This window comes from Acanthochromis polyacanthus, chromosome 14 (assembly GCF_021347895.1).
Source record: "Acanthochromis polyacanthus isolate Apoly-LR-REF ecotype Palm Island chromosome 14, KAUST_Apoly_ChrSc, whole genome shotgun sequence".
Taxonomy (NCBI): Eukaryota; Metazoa; Chordata; class Actinopteri; family Pomacentridae; genus Acanthochromis; species Acanthochromis polyacanthus.
Window position 1 is genome coordinate 16,220,100 of NC_067126.1, and position 21,405 is coordinate 16,241,504.

The following is a 21,405-nucleotide window of genomic DNA, read 5'->3' on the forward strand; positions in this document are numbered from 1 at the left end:
CACTTTGTGAACGCTGTTCTTCAGGATGCTATATAAATAAAGTTATTGTACTGTCAATTTTTTAAAAAAAAGGTGTGCACTGGAAGTGTGTGTGTGTGTGTGTGTGTGTGTGTGTGTGCGTGTGTGTGTGTGTGTGTGTGTGTGTGTGTGTGCGTGTGTGTGTGTGTGTGTGTAGCAAGGTATCTTTTTAAATTTATTGACCTAGACATGTGGTTGAATTATCTTAAAATCAAATAAAAAAATAATAATAAACGTTTTTTGAAACCCAGAAGTCACTAAGAAATCAACTGTCAGACAAAAGGAACGGGCGGACTAAGAAAAAATATGGAAACAAGAAAAAGGAAAGAAAGAAAATAAACAGGGGAAAAGGAGAGTAATACAGATCCTGCCACCCCACCAACTACCCCTGCATTCAGTGGCAGTGGCCCGTGCTGAACATTTCTTCCATTACAGATTCACAGATACTTTTAAATTCAAATTAGTAACATTGCACTGAGCAGCTGCAAAACGAAAGAAAACATTAAAAAATCACGTTACATGAATCCCACATAGTTATTTTGGATGCACTGTAGATATTTCCTATTCAGTGTTGAAGTATTTGAAGCACTGACAAGAGCTGTAGATTTAGACAGAATTGTGAGATAAAAGTGGAAATTGTTTATAAAAGATGAGCTAAAGGACACAACATCAAAGGACTTCTGCCTCACAATTTATTGAACAAAACAGAAAATGAACAAACACAATGTGATTAAGAATTCTAATCTTATCTTTTGTTCAAGTAAAACAAAATAGTATCTAAAAATTCTAGTTCTTGTTTTCAGACCACACTATCTTAGAACTTCAAAGAAAAGTTCTTCCAGAATGAGCTGACTAAATGTATTGCTGAGAAATTACTGAACTTCTTAAATTAAGGTTGTTAAATAAACTAAGTTAGTATACTAACAAAAGTCATAAAAAGCTCTGAAGGATTTATTCAACCTAAGCTCATTTAACTCTCATTTTGAGGAAGCAGGACAATTCCTACGGTGAATAAACTTCAAATGATCCACGATGTGGGACTTTAGTACCATCAGTGGTGTGTGCAGAGCATCCTGAATGAGGGACACACTCAGCATAGTGTCAGCACATTTCCATTAGTATATACCAGGTCTGAACTTTTAAACATATCTGACACCTTCCAGGCCACAGTTGTGCAGCAATTTTACCACCAAAATATGCAGGTACTGACTAAAAGTAAAACAACATGCATCATTATCCTTCCAAAATATGAAACTGTAGCCCACATGTGACTGACTAACTAAATAATGAATGAGTTTACTGAAATAACTGTGACAAGTGCTGCATTATTCATATTTTTTATGTTAAATGACCAATCTGTCGACTCATTTCTATGTTGCATCATGAAATCAGCAGAAATAAGAAATACCCAAGGAAAAAAATACATATTCAAATCTAAATTTTAAACAGTAGGAGGCACATGAAACTGTCAGCGGCAAGCCCACAGGGAGCAGTAGTCTTGGAGAGTATTCAGGGGTTTACAGGTTGGCAGCACTGAGTGCACACTGACCGTGGTACATGAATAAATCTGGTGAACTCTGAGGTTTCTGGTAGGTTTGTGCAGAATTCTTTGGTGAACGGTCTGCAGCTCAGACATGGGATGCATCAAGGGCAGCGAGTCTGCGGAAAACTCTGCCTTAAGCTGAGACTCCAGTACCTTTTATAGGTCGTCGGTGCTGAAATACGTATCTGTCAGTCACCACTTGCACTGCTTTTCATTGCTATATTAACCTCCAGAGGGACTGCAGGGCAATAATTTGCTGCTGAGCCCCTGCTGACCCCCACTGCACGTCCAGTATAGTCACCCAGAAACCAACCAGTACTATAAAGCTAAAATGTCCGATGCTTCCATTAACACTAATTTCACACCTTCTCCTCTTTGCCTTCTTATCGTTCCTCTCTATCTCCTCTTCTGTTCTCATGATCAGAAATCATATCTTTTATGAGAATAAATACAATAAAATGCATATAAACATTTTCAACATTCTAAACATTTTGAACTTTGAACTTGGTGCAAGCCAAACAGGACAAAGTATGTATTTTAAACAGATTATCGGTTTAGTCAAACCTATTTATTTATTTATTTATTTATCTATCTAATCAATTTAGACAGCCATATTGTTAAGTGGGCTACAAATATAAACATAGAGAGCAAATATGACTTGGAAAAGGTAAATGAGTGTCCTGATGTAAACCCTATACAAAAGTATAAGTGAAAAAAAAGATAATGTCAGTCTTTTTTTTGTGGTCAGCAAAAGTTACATACACATCCATACATAGTACACAAGTCACAACACTGAGGATTACAAACATATAGTCATGTACCACAGTTGGTGGTTGGACATAGGGACAGAGATGACTACATAGAGGACAAGGAGACAATTGAGGACTGTCAACATTCATCTACAGGTTATCATTATATTTACCTAAAGTGTGTCTTACTGCGTTTCATGTTCCCTGTGTCTGCTCTAAAACTAGATGCTTGTAACTGATTTCATTCAGCTAATAATCCCTGCACAATGGATGTTAATGCGAAAAAAGGTAGTTCAGCTTGAGCTTTTCTAATGTTATAATATATGCCTTTGAAATTCCATTTCTTCTTGAATTTTGATGAATAAACATGCTTTATGCTACATCAAAAACTTTTCACTGAATGAGCCCAGCCTGTCCTCAAAAGAAAAACGACCACATAGGTCGTCTGTACATGCCCGTATTACGACCGCATGTTACGTTTTGACGTTTCCGACCTCTAGCAGTTGAGTAAATATCGACACTCCGGTGTGTCAGCTGAAACGTCACCATGAACAAACTTTTAACTAACACTATCCCTGTCCCTATCCCTAACCCTAACCATAACCCTAAACCTGTGTTGCAAAAGTGAGAAAAAAGCAGTTTCGTGACGGAAAAGCCGTTTCGTGAATTAAATCCCGTAATGCGTTCGTTTTCCCCGTAGGGGCGCAAACGTTCATACGACCGCATAGGTCGTATTCCGGTGCACGGTAAAAACGACCTATGCGGTCGTATGAATTTGAGGACTTGTTGCTGAGCCTGATGAAGATGTCTGTTGAGTGAACTCTTTTGGAAGCCATCGGTACAGTTTGCTCATCTTTTTATCTGATTGCTAGTGTACTTTTCAACAGATTCTACAAGCCTCCACTGCATACTGAAAGAAAAGGTGCAAATTCTCAAAGCATTACTGCCTTTCCCTGCCTCTTTTCATCATGGTAAACAAAGGGTGACAGAAGTGTGATACATGCATAAAAAGAGAATGACAATGATGTTTCTTTATAACAATAACTGGGAGTAAGTGAAAAATGAGTGAATTCAGATTAGTGTCATGTGCAGCTAAAGACAATAAAGTCAAAGCATTTACAATTTAAATCTACGACATAAAAAAACAGTGTGAAACAGACCATCAAGGACATAAAACCATCTTGTCCTATTTAATCATATTCACAGAGACACCAGTACAGCATTGTTTGAGGATGAATCTGTCCTGGGAATCTATCAAACAAATCTGCTGACTTTTTGTCATATTTTTTTTTTCTTTTCAGTAATTCAGATTCATTATCTTTTTTGTGTGTTTCAACAACTACACTCTCGAGGCATTTTTACATGCTGTCAGGTGTTTTTATTTATTTCTCAATTACTGTGAAAAGTAAATTGGGAAATGTCCCCCACTGTCAGTTTTCAATGCTGAATGTTATTCCATATTACACAGATCTTCTTTGCTGGAACAGAGCAACATTAGTAAGCTGATGTTATTTGGTCTGGTTAGTTATACAACAATTGTGCATGGTCACCAGCCAAACAGCTGGCTTTTACCCAGAAGTCTAGTAGTGGAGAGTATAGACACATTGACTTTGACAAAATGACCGTGTGTCAGTGCAGATAGGATAGATGGCAACCATGAAAGTGTAAATGTGTTTGAGTCACACATATTTACCTCACTTGGGTAACAACTGCAAATAGTAAGTTGCAAACATTCTGCATAAAAGTCCAAGTTTTTCTTTTAACGTAAATCCAAATTTCCCAAATATTGTTTCTTTTGGACACTATTGTTTTGTTTAGGAAATAACCATATTACTTTTAATCCAGCCAAATTCCAATGAGTAGAAGTGTTTGGCTTTTGGATACAATCCCCAAGCCATCAGACAAACAAACTAGCATTTCTGCTCAAACACACAAGCGCCCAGGTTAAACCCCATAGCGACGCATTGGCAGATTTCTGCGTGAAAAGCTTTTAGATCAATGTGGTTATGAAGCAGCTGAGAAAATAATGGACATATTTCATAGCAGCTAAGTGGTGACATCACATCTCACAACAAAACCTATCAATAAACTATCTAACAGTCATAACAGTCTGCAGTGATAAATCACTGCTCAGCATTTAGTGGGAAGTTTAGAAGGACTTAACTCTCTTTGCTCTGGTCCTTTAACTTCCTATTGATAATAAGCAGGGTAAAAACAAAGACAAAAAAACTTCCTGCTTCAATAAATACCTTGTCAAAGCAAACCATGGTGTTTATTGTGGCACCAGAAGCAGAGAACGGCATGCACATGTCTGCAGCGACAGAGTTTATGCCAAAGCCAGGATGCAGAGCCTCACATTACAATGTTCACTAAAAGGTGATGCCCTGAAACCCAATGAACACTAGCTGATCTTTAGGGAAATTTTCAGACTGCCACGTTGCAGATTCTTAAAAAAAGAAGAAGAATAAAAACATCTGCAGGACAAAACAGCCACAAAACAACATTAGCTGGTAAGTAAAGTGAGAAGTTTAACCTTTTTATTCCAACTATGAGTTAGGATGAGTGCAGGATGTCACATTCTTATCCCGGGTTTTTTTTTTGTTTTGTTTGTTTGTTTGTTTTAAGTAGATTCAAAGTTAATCATGCGTAAAGAAAAGCAACCGCTGGGATATTTGCCATTTATTATTTATCATAATGTAAATAATTGAGGTGGAATTTCCATCTTACTGGAACATGACTCCAGAGTGCTGCTCTATTGATCCTAGAAATGGTTTAAATGTTGCTAGTGTTAAGACACTGACTCTACTTTACTGCAGTGAAGAATGAAATAAACAGCATCTCATAGAAGATATCATATCATCATATCTTTGCTCACAGACTGGCTAATTTAAAATCAGTTGTGCATTTTTGCTTAATACTGGTTTGGGCTGTTACAAAGTTTAGTGTAGCCTGCTAAATGTATCAAGCTAAAAGGTTGTGATGCTGCCGCACGAGTTTTAGCTCAGCTTAAAAAAAAACTGGCAAATGATAGTATATTACAGTAACTTACTGTGGCAGTTAACAATTACTAAAAAAAAGAAAAACACAGGCTAAGATCATTCTTCATCCTTAAAAATTAGAGATGCTCTAAGGGGTTTGGCTCAATTTAGAGTTGACTTTTACTGTACAACCTGTGTCTTATGTTTCATTTTTATACTCGCACTATTTTATTTGTATTTTTATTTATTTATTATTTTAATTTATTTTTCTTTTAATGTGGACAGCACTTTGGTCGACAGTGTTGTTTTTAAAGTGTTTTAGAAATAAAGTTGGATTGGATTGGATTGGAAAGGTAATGTAATTTCTTCAAATTACTGTGACAGTATGACAGTGAAGAAAATTAGGGAAAAGCACAATACACAATTTCTGTGATCAGGCTGGGCTTCATCCAGGTTAATTATTGTTGCATAGCAAGATATGGAATGAATTTCAAATATGATGCAATATTTTAAATAATTCTGGATAACAGCAGGGTATTAAATCAGATTCTGTCAGGTTGGATTTTATTTTTCCACACAGTACCTTGCCTCACAATGGAAACCTGCTGTCGCTAATGATCTTCTGAGAGAATTCTCAGTCTTTCTTTCCTGGGGTGGTCCTCATCTGGGCCAGTTTCATCACAGTGTTTGATCGTTTGTGTGACTACACTTGGAAAATGATGTACTGCTGTTTCTGATTAAGAAATTTAATAGGGTTATTTATACCACTACTTTGGCAAAACACAGATTATAGGACAGCTAAGAATTCCCCCAGTCAGCATTAGACAAAGCTCACCTGTTGACTGAAAACCATTCCAAGTGCTGACTTCGTGAAGCTGATTAGCATTTATCTCTCTCTCTCTGTCTCTCTCTCTCTCTCTCTGTCTCTCTCTGTCTCTCTCTCTGTCTGTCTGTCTGTCTGTCTATCTATCTATCTATCTCCAATAAATCCCTCTCACTGCTGCCTCAAAAATGTGTCATATTTATGTCTACTTGTGTATGCTAACATCCCCAAGCGGAGCGCCAGGACAGCTCTTATCATTCAGCCAGGGATGTGTGACGGAGGGCCAGGTCATGGAGGGAGGATGTGTAACTCCTTTCAGATAATGGAAGGATTCTGTCTCTCCCTGGAGCTGTAGCAGGCCCAATTCGCCAACTCATCAATCCACGAGCAGACACACCACGCCCCCGCAGCCCTCTGTTCACTTATCACCCCAAAACTACCACAGTGCTCTCTAAATAACTGCTTCCCCTGCACTAATCTGTTCCAATCCCCCACAATGTCTTTCATCCTTGGCATCAAGTCCCTTTTCTATCTTTTTTCTTTCCATGTATTTGAACAGAACCTCCCGTGATAACGGGTTGGTGACAAGGGACCAAATGTTCCACTCCTTTGTTTCATCTCCGAGACATGGCAGCATAGTTATTTTTGAGATGTGTGGTAAATGTGTGCCGATGAATTCAAAAGTCAGTATGTAGACAAGGGATGGAGTGAAGATGGCGGCAGCAATTAGATCTCCATGGGTGGTCTGCCCTGTTTTAACTGACCTGAAGCTTAATGAGGAAAAGAAAACAACCCTTTGGATTCACAGACTGGTGGGGTGTTGAGGTATGGAAGGCAAATATGCAGATGCTTTGAGACGTAGCTGAGTATGGCAGGTATGTAAAGAGGAAAAATTTGGACAGGTCTATGGTTACTGTAAGGCCGAGCGGGGCTGCCACATTGTGTTTGAAAAGAGCGCTGAGCACCTTACTTTGATTAAAGGTGTTTACACTGGCTATTGGATCCAACGTGACAATAAGCCTTGGTCCGGCTCTAACCTGAAGCCAAATACACACTAATGAGGACCAGGCTGGGCCAGTCTCCCTCTCCTCTTTAAATGTGACATTGTGAATCAGGCTCACAATACCTGACAGAAATAGCCTGTGCTGCCAGTGCCACTCTTTTCTCTTTTTTCCCTTTCTTCTCCCCGTCTCCAAATGGTCAACTGGAGAATAATTTGTGGTAAGGGGTGACTAGATCGTTCAGTCATATGTGTGCGTGTGTGTGTGTAAGTGTGTGTCTATGTGACGACCCCATTGTTTACACACAAAAGCTTTGGGGAGCAGTGATGCAATCAGGAAGTGATGTAGAGAATTAGCAGAATCTAACATTACAGCGCCATTGAACCAGTGGTTTTTGAAAATGATGGTATGCTGACCTGTAGTAATTTGTTATGTTACACAATCTCATCCAAACCTGATATTTGACATCTGCTTCTTTTCAAAGACCCGTTATTTTTTTCTTTTTCAGCAGAAGAATGAAAAGAGGAATACATATAATGTTCAGGAATGTTTCCACAACCCCAATGACATTCGAGCTCGGACCTTGTGAGCTTTTCGAGCATAAATGTCTACAAGAATAAATAGCCAAGAGGTAGCAAAAAAATAAAACTAAACATTCACGAACTTAGAGTTCACTTCCAATTGTGTTGCCTCGGGTCACATCAAATTCATGTCATTCAACCACAGCAGCAGGCAAATTGTGTTTGGATGGATAGAATGGACAAGAAGGGTAAAACAGGTCATGACCGGAGTCTGTACAAACTAAGTGCACACAAGGCTTGCTGGCTCCGGTACACCGTAGTGATAGAGTAGTTGTAACCCTATATCTGCTTCAGGGCTCACTGCAGGACAAATTATCTCTCTTGCAGCGATGTCTAATGCGTTTTTAATAATATATTCACCTCATCAGCATCTCACCTCTGAGGGCAAGCCTGTGTACTCTAAATGGGCAAAGGAAGAGGGGGCCAGACAAATAGCTTTTAAGAAATCTTCTTGATGAATGATGGCAGGGAAGACATATGGCTCAGCAAAATTAGATCCATCCTGTGAAAAAAAAGCAAAACTTGAGTGTAAAGTGTGGAACATGCCTTAGCTCAAAGTAATACAAAGGATGAAGTTTCCTAATAAATCACCATTTGTCACTTTTTTTTCTTTCTTTCACCACAGACAAGGATCAATATCATCTAAGATATGATACTAAAACATTCTCTGACAAGATCCAATTAAAAAAAATCAAAATAAATAAACAAAAATCTTTTGAACAAAGATCTTAAAGGGCATTAAACTTACAGGAGGGAATTGTTTGAGGAGGTCAATCTTTTGATGTTGCTTTTACTGAGCTCACAACTTAACATTGTCAAGGCAACTGTAAATGACTTAATGCCAATGTAGCACACATATACTAGCCACCCTACCAAAATTTTAAAAATTAAGAAGCTTTATTTAAGGCAAAACTAAATGTGTAACTTCTATGGTATAGTGCCAATATGGTGAAATATATACATACACCTCCTGGAGCCTGCACTACGAGGAAGGTTCAGCACACTTTGGGTATCTTTTCATTCTGGCTTCACTTAAACTAAGTCAGGATAAGCGGTCTTATAAAGCTGGTTATCAATTCAACAAATCAGTCCAGGGCTTCTGAACCTAGATGTGAATGTGCTCACATGGAAAAGAAAAAGGCAGAGTTGGCAACAGATCACAAATAGCAAACATGAACAGGTCTACAAAATGGTGAAGAGCAAATCATAATATCAGAGGAATACAAATATTTTAAGTACATTTTGAACACATGACAGAGACAAGGCCACCAGTGATCTTGTAGCCTCAGAGAATGGACTTATCTCCATACTTGACCTGCTGGATCTCAGTCCTACATTCGAATTCCAGTGACATATTTCAGTCTCTGTAATATGCTGTGATCAGCTGTGTCAAAGAACCACACTAATTTAATTTAAATCAGACAGAATCCAATTTGTTCATGGTAATGACGATTCTTTGACCCTCACCAGAGTTAGTTATGGAGTTCCACAGGGTTCTGTGTTCGGACCAGCATTGTACATGCCCCCCTTAGGCAACATTATTAGGAAGCACTGTCTAAATTATTATCATACCGTTGTGTTTATCTATGAAGCCAAATTAAACTAATCAGTGAGTCAAACAGTGAAACATGTCTGAAGGACATAAAGGACTGATGACTTTCATTTTTGTTACTCCTCAATTCAGACAAAACTGGGATTATTGTATTTGGCCCTATACACCTCAGAAACACACTATCTAATCAAATAGTTACTGTGGCTGGCATTGCCTTGGCCTCCAGTTGTACAGTGAGAAACTTTGGGGTTATGTTCCCCAGGATGTCCTTTAACTCACACACAAGGCAAGTCTGTAGGATGACCTTCTTTTAACTGCATAATACTGTAATTCTCTCTCTCCAGTGCCAGATAGTTCTATGACTTTGCTACTATTACAGCAACAGTCTGGCCTTCACCTGTGAACCAGCTGAGAATCACTCTTTAGTGCTTCTTGTTTGCTACTCTTCTGGTCCATTGTGCTTCCATGTGTAGATCCTTCTGTGTATCTTTTTGCCAACTGCTGGTTCATGTCACCTGTGCTCCAGTGTTTTGTGTGCTCAAGCCTTTACTTCCACACTGAACATTTCCTGCCGGTCAGACCTCAGCCACCACTGCTCCCCTTCAAAGGTTGGTCTGCATCTGGGTCTAAAAAAAATCATTCATCTCACACCAAAGTCTTCTTAACAAAACATGGATGGGGATGGAGTGCATTTCATTTCATAAAATTCACCTAAACATTCCAAGTAAGATTACCCAGACTGCTTTAAGTGGTAAAGTTAAAAGCCAATACTTTCAACCCTCCTCATCCTTCATTCTCAATTTGACATTAAGAAGCCAACTTATTGACCCCTATTGACCTTAACAATCCAATCTTAAGCTGAAAAACAAAACAACGGGGGGCTGAGTGCCAAACGTAGGGGCTACAAATAGGGGCAAATGGCATTAGCCATCTACACAGGGTCAACACAGCCATTAGGCTGGATCCCAAATATCCCCCATTGCACTTCCAATTAAGTCGTCAAAGCGGGGCAGATGGTTGTGACGCTATCGGGGTGCCGTGCTGCCCTCGTGCCCACATCTCGTACCCTCTCACAGCCATCCATCACTGGAGGAGTTCTAATTAGCTTGTTATTCTGCCATGCAAACTATTCCAAGCTTGTGAAAAGGCCTCCTCATGTTTTGAATGACAGGGAAAGCATTGAGAGAGGGCAAATGGGGAGGGGGAGAGGAAAGCCAATCACTGTGCACAGAATGGCATTTGAATAGCCTTTTCAGCACACTACAGCAGCAATTATATTCCCCTCTCAGACTTCCTGCCAGGATATTTTTCTTTGTAGTTTCTTCATCAAAACGGTGCCATCAATTGACAAGTTAAGCTTGACAGAATAAAAGCCCAAATGAAAGAGGTCAAAAGAGTGATTTCTTCTCAGCTGAATGTCATCAGTGTAGAAATGAAGAAGCATTTTGTTGAGGCAAAGGTTAAACAGTTTCAGTAAGTGTCAGTGTAAACACTTGTTACCCGCCTTTACTGTAAGTCAGACACAGCTATACCCAGCCTGGCACACTAAGGTAGGGAGTTATAATAGGGAGCCCTTCAAATACTACATTGTTTTATGCCATTGTCATCATATCCCTAGTGTCAATGCAGTATGCTGTTGTAGGGTTTATCAGTGGTATTGCACTTTTAGGTACTTCTACATTGACTTCATTCTCACGGTTTCTGTTGCTTGGAGTAATATACTGACAACAAGTCAAAGCACGTATACGAGTTAGCACGTATTTGGTGCAACACGCCCTTGATCTGCAAAGAAGTCCTGCCACTGCTCAACAATGCTTTTCCTGATGCGTATTCTCATTTTTGGAGGAAGATGCATTTGCAATTCAACCTTGTCAGTTCAACTGGCCTAATTAGTTTATCTTGACAGTCAGATCAGACTGATCATTAGGTAATGAGCACACATTTCCATTAATCCCAAAACACAGCACTTGTGTGGGCTTAATATATTGGAGCCAAAAGATATGACATTCATTTCACTGTTGTTTCCTTTTCTGTGTTTTATCTCACATTTAAACTCTTTGAATCAGCTATTCACTCTGTACATTCCTTTGCATGTTAGTGCAAAGTTATTCACAACTAAAACAAATCATCACCTGCAGTGGTTTTCTTTTAGCAAACTTTTATTTTAATGGCACGTTTTGAGCACATCTCACTACCACCTCTTTCCCCTCACCTCGTCATTTCGTGGTTCTGGCTTGACACAGCAGGTTGCCCCATGCTACTTGTTTTCCTTCCATCTTTCATTATCTCCCTCGGTTTTCTTTGGACTGAAACCTTGCCAGAAGCTCAGTTTGCCCACCTTCTCCGTGCAAATTTGGAGAGCAATCCTTGTCAGTAAGCGTGCACTCCCAAAACAGGTTCTCTGTCCCCCCCACTCCCCTGTGAGAAGGATATGTCTAGAGCTGTGGGATACATTGAATTACTTTGGAGTGCCACATGCAGCACCTGGCAATTGGGACATAATAGCTGTCTTTGTTTACATCCATCAGTAAAACACTTTCAGGTCATTTTTCTTAGAGCTGTAGCAAAATCTTTACACACCTGAATAGGGTTGATGGGCAGATGAAGTTGGATGTTGAAGTAATTAGAAGAGAACAAGTAAATAGTGTCTGTTCCAGAGTAACAAATTCCTAGTTAATTATAACAGGCTATGTGAATGAGGAGGGTACCTGCCAGCAGTGTTAGTCAGTAGCAATGTGATCACTTTCTCAGTAATGAGCAGGTTTACTTGTGATCCATGTCAAAACTTTCAGTGTATCAGTCCACATGGATTCCAACCTCTCTTTGGTTGATGCTGACGTCTGAAGAAGCTGTCTATCTTCTCAAGCTGGCAAACTTTTTCGAACAATATTTTTCAAGTATTCTCTACAAGGAGTACACGGGGGGAAAATAGTATTGTTTTTATGTATTGATTTTGCCTTGATGACTGGGTTGGTACATGGGCATTACACACAAAAGGAGTATGGTTCACACAAAAACAAAAAAAATATGACTTTGAGCGTCATAAAAACTACATTGTGTCTCTGCTCATGTTTCATACATTAGTGTAAACTGTGAGTCAGGCGAGTGATGGATGTCCAATTGGTCAATATGTAGATCAAGGGCAGAGTGTGAATTATGCGACAGTTGAAGGGTTAATAGTTGTCAGTGTCCTTCAGGGATGACAATCCAATGCATGTGCTCACTTTAGTTAACTGAAGTCATACAGGATCCTGTTTGTCTATTGGTGTTTTACAGTCAAGGGTCACCAACATAATATTCTGTAGCAAACCGGACCGCACACGGAAGATGTCCACCCCCTTACACTGCCAAATAAAAACTAATAAATAATTTCAAGTTTTGTTCCTGAAACTTGTCCTCCATCTCAATGATTTTACTCTTCATAGGAGCTAGTGCTAGTCTTAAGTCTTAGGCTAGAGAATAGATCACATTGAGATTTAGGATGATTCAAACATCTCTGATGTTGGGTTGGATGATGTTTTGTTTCATTCCAGCCACAATGTTGATGTGGAAGATCTTATAAAATATGTCTTGGTCCAGTCTGCTGCTTTACTTGCTGTGTGTATCATAGAATCTCGTCTCACATTTGAAGGCAAGCCTTGCTTGCCACTATTAATTCCTTTGGAGTCTCTCTATTACTTGTCCCTTGCAGTTCACAATTCATGCTTGCCTTGCTAGGTTTACCCAAGAGTTTTGCCATTTTGTGCGGTTGGTTCATTGTCACCACAAAGGGCCAACTGTTTGTGTTCTGTTGGCCAGGTAGACTTGTGGAGTGAAGTCAGCACCATTTCTTTTGTCTTCTTCCTCTCCAGTACTGTGCACGAAATTAAACTGGTCTGATGAGATGCTTTCTTGAACTGTTGATCTTGGTTTTTCACCCTGTGTTTTATTGCTGCTAGATGAACCTGTTTCTGGCTTCTCTAAGCTTCAGTAAAAGACTTATAAAATGTCCCTCATGTGGTCCAAGTCATACCGATACTGATATTGCAGTATTATAATAATATTTCAGCAGCCCTGAACACTATATGTAGTTTAATAAAACTCATAATACAAGCTGTTTTGAAGTATATTTCAAAGTGATGGCAGCTATGCACAGATTTTAATGACTCGTGCGCAGTGAATTGTAACTGTGAGCTAAGTTGTCTCTGTTGTTAAGTTACATAACCAGGTAAAACTGAACTCATGCATCAAGCTTGTTATAATAATCAGTGAGCATGTTAATGAGACAGCTGTTATAATCTCACAGTGAATAAATAACAGAACCGTTTGAGTATGACATTATCTCAAAATAAATAGGATGTGATTGGCTGAAAAAGTCCATGAGAAAACAACGCTTCTCTTTCAATCTGTTACTTCAATAAACATTTTCGTATTGAGGTTTTGGTGCACTTTTGTAACACAGCATGATGTTTGTTTCATAAGTTATGGTACTATTTAGAGGAGAAAAACGTAATTCAGCAGGGTATACAGTCAAAAGTTTGGACACACCTTCTCATTTAATGTTTTTTCCTCTATTTTCACAACTATTTGCATTGCAGATTCTCACTAAAGGCATCAAAACTCAAAATGAAAACATATGGAATTATGTAATAAACAAAGAAAGTGTGAAATAAGTCAAAACATATTTTGTATTTAGATTATTTAAAACCCTTTGCTTTGATTACTGCTTTGCACACTCTTGGCATTGTCTCGATGAGCTTCATGAGGTAGTCACCTTAAATGGTTTGTACTTCACAGGTGTGCCTTTTCAAGGTTAATTTGTGGAATTCTAGATTTCTTAATGGATTTGGAACCATCAGTTGTGTTGTGCAGAGGTCAGGTTGGTACACAGTTGACAGCCCTTTTGACAACTGTTCAATCTAGCATGCTGCAAAGTAAATCTAAATGCCTTTTCAATAAATAACAGTAAGAAAACTAATATTGCATTTTAACTTCTGGCCTGAGTATGTCTCCAAATGTACTTTCCGAAAACAACATTGTTGCTAGCAATGAAATGTATTTAATTTAATTGAGTGATGTGAAAAACCAGACCCTACTTTCCTCTCTCTCTCTCTCTCTCTCTCTCTCTCTCTCTCTCTCTCCTCTCTGTATGTGTGTGCATGTGCGTGCATGTGTGTGTCGTTTTGCTGACAGTGGTGAGGCAGGTTTCTGGCGTCACAGGTGTGCTACTTGAGCCGTGTCACACTGAATTTCCTGTCTCTCCAATCACAAGATGGCCGCCTTCCATTACAAACACCAATGGAGCTTTTTTATTACCTCTATAGCTATATTGTTTCCTAATAAAAAAGGTCACAGGGAGATAAAAATTGATTTGTGAGACAGGTGACCTGGCTCTATACACTGATTTGTGTGAACCTGTTTCATGCACAAATAATAATTCAGTGATGGAATGTTCATAGAAGAAAAAATTAAAAAGTGCTCAACTGTATTTGTGTTTATTTTAAGAATGTAAAGGACTTTTTTCCTGATGGAAATTCCCCTCGTCAGCTCAGGGCAAGGTTGGACATTACAAGGTCCTTGGGATGGCTATTAAGCAGAAATGCAGTAACTTCATGACTCCAAGATAGAACTCATTTTCGTATCCCAGATTAAAGCTCTTTTTCAACATGACAGTGTGACTGGGAATTCAGGATTTACTACCCACATAAGGGATGAAATTTTCTGGCATGACCTCATTGTTATTCCTCCTATCCACTAATGTATTAGTGAGCATTTCATTACAGCTCCATCTTTCAGTCACAGGTTTATTAGAGGCTAACAAAGTTGAAAATCAATTATTTATTACAGTTTTAGACATTAAACTAAAATTTGGGAGCAGTAAATGAGCAACTTATACTGTCAACATAATGGAAAAAAAGGTATTTAGAGGGGGAGAAAAACCTAATAAGCTGTCATTTGCACAATGCCGATGAAAACAGCATTATAAAGTGGCTCACAGTGTAAATAAATGGGGCAAAAAGGTCAAAACCCGCATGCCACATATATTTAAAGAGAGTGAAAATCAAGCTGGATTAGCATGGAGCTATCGTTGCATGATGAAACCACCCTAAATGTGACAGGTCAAGTTCATCCAGAGAGTCAGAAGGCCGTGTTTCAGTGAATGCAATGACAGTAAGAGGTAAGTTGAAGATGGTACACACAGACCTTAAAGTGTTAATATTTGTACTGTGGCGTTGCAGATGTCATTCACCTGTGCACACCTTTCTGGGGCTGTACTGAAGCTGAGGTCAATGACAGCATTCACTTCAACCTGCCTTCTCCCCACTATGTGCTATGTGCACCAACTTGTAAGATGGCACCCAGACCAACTATGGAGGATGTATACACACGAACAAACACACAGGAACAAATACAAACTGAAAAATCGGTTAATTATGACAAATTATTGCTAAATTGTCCCCCTGGCCATCAGACGGTACAACTCATCACTGAATGGTCAGAGGGGTCACAGTCATAATCATATTAGGACCAGTGTTATTATTATTATAGAATGTCCATGCACCTTAGGTAGTTCAATTTAACTTTTTTTTCCTACTACCTTTCAAAGTCACTTTAAATCACAAAATTCACTTTAATTCACCATGCCTTGAAATGTGGAAATTCTGTATATTGTATTCTAATTTTATTCAGTATTCTATAGATTTTAAACTTAGAATTGTTTTTTTATAGTATAATATTGTACAGCAAGATTTTCAGAGTATATACTAACCTTTATTGTTAATGTTACTAACCTGCCTATTTGTTATTTTATGTTGTTGTATGTAACCTGCTGAACATTGAATTTCCCTCAGGATTAATACAGTATCTGTCGATCTATCTATTTAAAAAAGTGCCTTCAACAGTAGGTGATGTAACTCTTAAAAAAATGCTTTGCTGCTTAAAAACTGTTTCTTTGTTCAGTGACCTGTCAGTCCCTTTCACATAAATACAATGGGAATTTGAATGTGCAAGAGGAAACAAATGGAGTTTGTTCCCAAGATGCATCATACAAGGACATCTACCCACAAGGAATCGACCCTCTGCTTTCAAAAAAGAACAGTAATAACAATGATGAATGGATATGATCAAATGGCGATTGTCTTCCTGTTCCTGCATGCCTGCTTATCAATATGAGGAGGATCATCAAATCGCTCTCTCCCGGTGTTCTCAGGGCTTCGGTCAATAGTCTGTCCAATTAACATCCAATTACCCCGACTCATATTAATCACCTGGGACCAAGGGCAGTGGGGTTTGTAAAAGGTCACGTATGTGCAATGAAGATTAACAGTGACATGGTATTGATTGGCTGGCAGGAAGGCTAATGTAGTGGGTGCGTTGTAAGCTGTTGTGGCTGCCAGATGCAAAGCAGAAAGAATCTGGGATGTAAACGAGAGTGATGTAACTTTCAACTGGAGTGTACAGTTAAAGGATAACAGTGGTTTTCATATTGTCATCAGATCTCACAAAAAGAGCTAAAATGCAGAGGAAAATGTAGTGTAATTGTTGGCTGCTGAATTGCAGTGGATGAATACTTGGGCACCAAACTGAAATGCTGGAAATGCTAGGAACCAAATTACAGGTTGGAAAAGTGAGTTCAGAAGCAGCTGAGTAAGTATAAATTGCAAGTGTATTCAGAGTGCCATGAGAACTCTGGAATATACAGAAGGAGAGTGCCAAAAGCAAAAATGAGTTGAAACTTAAATAGCAGTTGATGGTGAAATACTGACAGCAAAGGAAAAAATAGTTCTGAAGTCTCTGTGAAAGGAACTGAAGGTTGGTAAGAAAAATTAGATTTACCTAGATGAAAAAAAAGTGTGAAACACCAATTGATTAAGGCCTAGAAGCAATATAAATGTCTGTATGATCAGAGCTTACAGAACACAAATGGTGATCTGAGTTGTGTTGTTTTTGTGTGAACTGAAAGCAGTTGAAGGGCAGTTCCTTGATGAGTAACATGCTGCAGAGAGTAACTTTAGTGATTCTAAGTGGTCGTATGGGTGTAACAGGTGGTTGCTGAGGGTTTTCCTGCTGGTCTGTGTTAATCCAGCTCTTCCATCATTTGATCTGAGAAAACTTATTTTTTTTAATAGCTTCTATGTCAAGGACAACAATGTATTATGAAAGTGTTATGTTTTTACATGTTTCTCACTATAAAATGATGAAAATAGAGAGGCAATTGTGTATGTGTATCTGCAGTTCGGCAGTATCGGAATTATAATCGTAGGACATGCGGTTTAAATTTGAAAATGGGAAAAATGTGTGCTTAGTGCCTGTCATTATTGCATTCACTGACTGTTGCTCATTGAAGACATTTTTTTTTTAAAAAGAACAATGCTGTTGTTTATCCAATCCGTATGGAGACCTGCACACCAGTTTTTCGGGGCGACTCAGAAGTACCTCCCCCACAGAAGATACTATTTTCTCCCCTGACAAGAGCCCAGGAATAGAATCTACAGGAGTGGCTCCTGCAGCTGGAACACTCATGGTTCGAACTTCCCTAGAATGGCTCGCAAGTTCCTGAAGTGCAAAACTGCCCATAAGAACAGACATCCCAGTTTTTGCAAATTTTGGAATTGAGCTCTATGTCACAGAGGAATATGATACATCGGACTTTAAATACACACACGCGCACACACATTTACTTGTTGGTAAGAACAAGACATTCTTAATTTTGGTATTTTCACGACATTGTGATCGATGAAAGGCAAAATAATTGTCAGGACTGTAGCGAGGAGGATGGAAACGGTGGAAGAACTGGGCTGGAGTGGTGGTGAATTATAGGTTTTATTGTGAGGGAGGAAAGATGATTCTGGGGATGGAAGGCTGGACCTCCAGGCCTGGGTCTTGGACTGGGTTTCTGTGATGGGATTCCTATTGGCGGTGGATCGGGCCGAGGTTCGGGACCTGGTCTTGGCTGTGGTATTGTCTTGGCTGCGGTTCTGACTGCGGACCGTAGTTTCCTTGTGGCTGTGGGTTGAGCGGGGGCTCTGGCTTAGGTCTTGGCTGTGGTATTCTCTTGGCTGTGGGTCAAGCGGCGGTTCTGGGCTTGGTCCTGGCGGTGGTATCCTCTTGGCGGTGATTCAGGATGGCAGTGCGTGGGTTCCGAGCAGCTGAGACTGGTGAAGCAAGGAAAGGCAGAGTTATACACGGTTTGATGCAAACAACAACGAATCTGCTGAATCTAATTTCTGAGACAACTTGGTTTGGCTGGCGTGTCACTAACTGTGAGTAGTTTGAACAACAATCCGGCGAAGAGTGGATGTGACGACCGGCTTTTTACTGTCAGGGTGAGATGATGACGAAGTGGAGTCAGCTGCTCAGACCAGGCTACGTGGCCAATCACCTGAGTGGCTCCAGCTGCTGCTGAAGCCACTCTGACCTGATTAACGAGGGTGAGAGAGAACCGGTACAAAGCAACACAGAAACACATGGCAACGGCAGAGCTCAAAAGACATGGCATGACATCAGAAAAAAAAAACCCACAAGGGTTAAAAAGGGGTCTGTAGCCAGCAAGGCAGGACGGGAGTCATGACAGAACCCCCCCTCAACGGGCGACTCTCGGCGCCCTTCGGGGCTTGTCAGGATGGGCGCGATGGAAATCGCGAATGAGATCCGGGTCCAAAATCCGGGCCTTGGGAACCCACAGGCGCTCCTCAGGTCCATACCCCTCCCAGTCCACCAGGTATTGCAGGCCCCGACCCCGGCGGCGAACATCCAAAAGGCGGGAGACCGTGTAAACGGGGTCGCCGTCTAACATACGCGGGGGCAGAGGAGCGGACACGGGAGGGGCCAGCGGGGCCTCCTGAACCGGTTTAAGCTGCGAGACATGAAACGTGGGATGGATCCTCATGAATCGTGGAAGATCCAACCGGACAGCGACTGGGTTAATGATCTTGGAGATTGTAAACGGACCAACAAAACGAGGAGAGAGTTTTTTGGGGGATGCACGGAGGGGAAGGTGTTGGGTCTTCAACCAGACCCGTTGGCCAATGGAGTAGGTCGGCGCCTCGGACCGATGACGGTTGGCCTGATCCTGAGTGCGACGTGATGATCGGAGGAGGGCGGCACGTGCACGTCGCCATGTGTGTGTGCACCGGCGGAGATGGGCCCTGACTGAGGGCACCTCAATTGTCTCCTCCAAGGCCGGGAACACAGGTGGTTGGTAACCATACAAGCACTGGAAGGGAGAGAGACCAGTAGCGGCGCTGGGGAGGGTGTTATGCGCATACTCCACCCAGGGGAGTTGCTTGCTCCATGAGCCTGGGTTCTTGGAAGACGTGCATCTAAGGGCGGCCTCCATGGACTGGTTCAGCCTCTCTGTCTGGCCATTACTCTGTGGGTGAAACCCCGAGGACAAACTAATCCTGACCCCGAGTGCAGTGCAAAAGGCTTTCCAGACAGCCGACGTGAACTGCGGACCCCGGTCCGAAACTATATCCCTTGGCAGACCATGAGCCCGAAAGACATGGTGAACAAGCAGATCGGCCGTTTCTATGGCAGAGGGAAGTTTAGGCAAGGGAATCAGATGAGCGAACTTTGAGAATCGATCTATGATAGATAGTATAACGGACTGACCTTGTGACTGAGGTAACCCGGTGACGAAGTCAAGGGCTATATGTGACCATGGTCGTCTTGGGATTTTCAGAGGTTGGAGATGACCCACGGCCGGCTGTGTGGATGTCTTATTTTGGGCACAGACAGAGCAGGCAGCGACAAAGTCTCGACAATCCCCAGCCATGGAAGGCCACCAGAATCGCCGCCGGAGATTTGATAAGGTCCTGAACTCCCCTGGGTGGTAGGCGAACTGGCTGGAGTGAACCCACTGTAGAACCTCCGAGCGGGCAGATTCGGGGACGAACAGAGTACCTGGGGGACCAGCTTCGGGGAATACTTGGTTCTGTTGAGCTCGTTTCACTACTGATTCTATATTCCAACTAAGACAGGCCAGGTGGCAAGGGGACAGGATGGGCTCCGGAATCTTAGGAGAGGCATCGTTAGAGAAGATGCGGGACAAGGCATCGGGTTTGCCGTTGCGTGATCCAGGACGATAGGCTAATGTAAACTGGAATCGATCAAAGAATAGCGACCACCTGGCCTGTCTAGGGTTTAGTCGTTTGGCGGTCTGCAGGTATTGGAGGTTCTTATGATCAGTCCAAACCAGAAAGGGAAGCTCCGCTCCCTCCAGCCAGTGACGCCACTCCTCCAGCGCCAATTTGACTGCTAACAACTCCCGATTACCGACATCATAGTTCCTCTCGGCCTGTGACAGTTTACGTGAGAAGAATGCGCATGGATGAAGCTTCCCATCCCCGCCGGCACGCTGAGATAACACCGCTCCCACTCCAGTGTCCGAAGCGTCGACCTCCACAATGAATTGCTTGGTCGGGTCTGGTTGAATGAGAACTGGGGAAGAGACAAACAGAGATTTTAATGTGACAAAGGCATGCTCAGCGGCAGGTGTCCAGACAAACGGAATAGCGGCGGACGTGAGTGCGGTTAAGGGGGAAGCGATCTGACTGTAGTTACGAATGAAGCGGCGGTAGAAGTTGGCAAAGCCCAGGAACCGCTGAAGCCGTTTGCGGTCCCCGGGCTCCGGCCACTCAACCACCGCCGCTACCTTGGCTGGGTCCATCCTGACCTCTCCCGCGGCAATGATGTAACCCAGGAAGGACACCGATGCTGCATGAAAAACGCACTTTTCAGCTTTGACGAAAAGACGGTTCTCGAGCAGACGCCCGAGAACCGTCCTTACGTGCTGTCGGTGCTCCTCCAGGCCGCGGGAGAAGATCAGGATGTCGTCGAGGTAGACGAAGACGAACCGGTCCAGGAAGTCCCTCAGGACGTCATTGACGAGATGCTGGAAGACGGCCGGGGCATTGGTCAAACCGAAAGGCATGACACAGTACTCAAAATGCCCCAATGGAGTGTTAAAGGCCGTCTTCCACTCATCCCCCTCCCGCATCCGCACCAGATGATAAGCATTTCTGAGGTCTAATTTTGAGAAGATCGAGGCGCCGTGTAAGGGAGTAAAGGCTGAGTCTATGAGGGGAAGGGAGTATTTGTTCCGAACGGTGATTTCATTTAATTTTTTGTAGTCCACGCATGGTCTGAGTCCGCCGTCCTTTTTTCCCACAAAAAAGGT

General features: G+C 41.4%; 1 long non-coding RNA gene across 1 annotated transcript; it reads right to left on the reverse strand.

Annotated features, from left to right (window-relative positions):
* Positions 1–18,028: 18,028 nt before the first annotated feature.
* Positions 18,029–18,781, reverse strand: LOC127537147 (uncharacterized). Its single transcript, XR_007946644.1, has 2 exons — positions 18,487–18,781; positions 18,029–18,379 (listed from the first exon to the last, which is right to left on the reverse strand). It is a non-coding gene; the product is annotated as an uncharacterized LOC127537147 (long non-coding RNA).
* Positions 18,782–21,405: the final 2,624 nt, after the last annotated feature.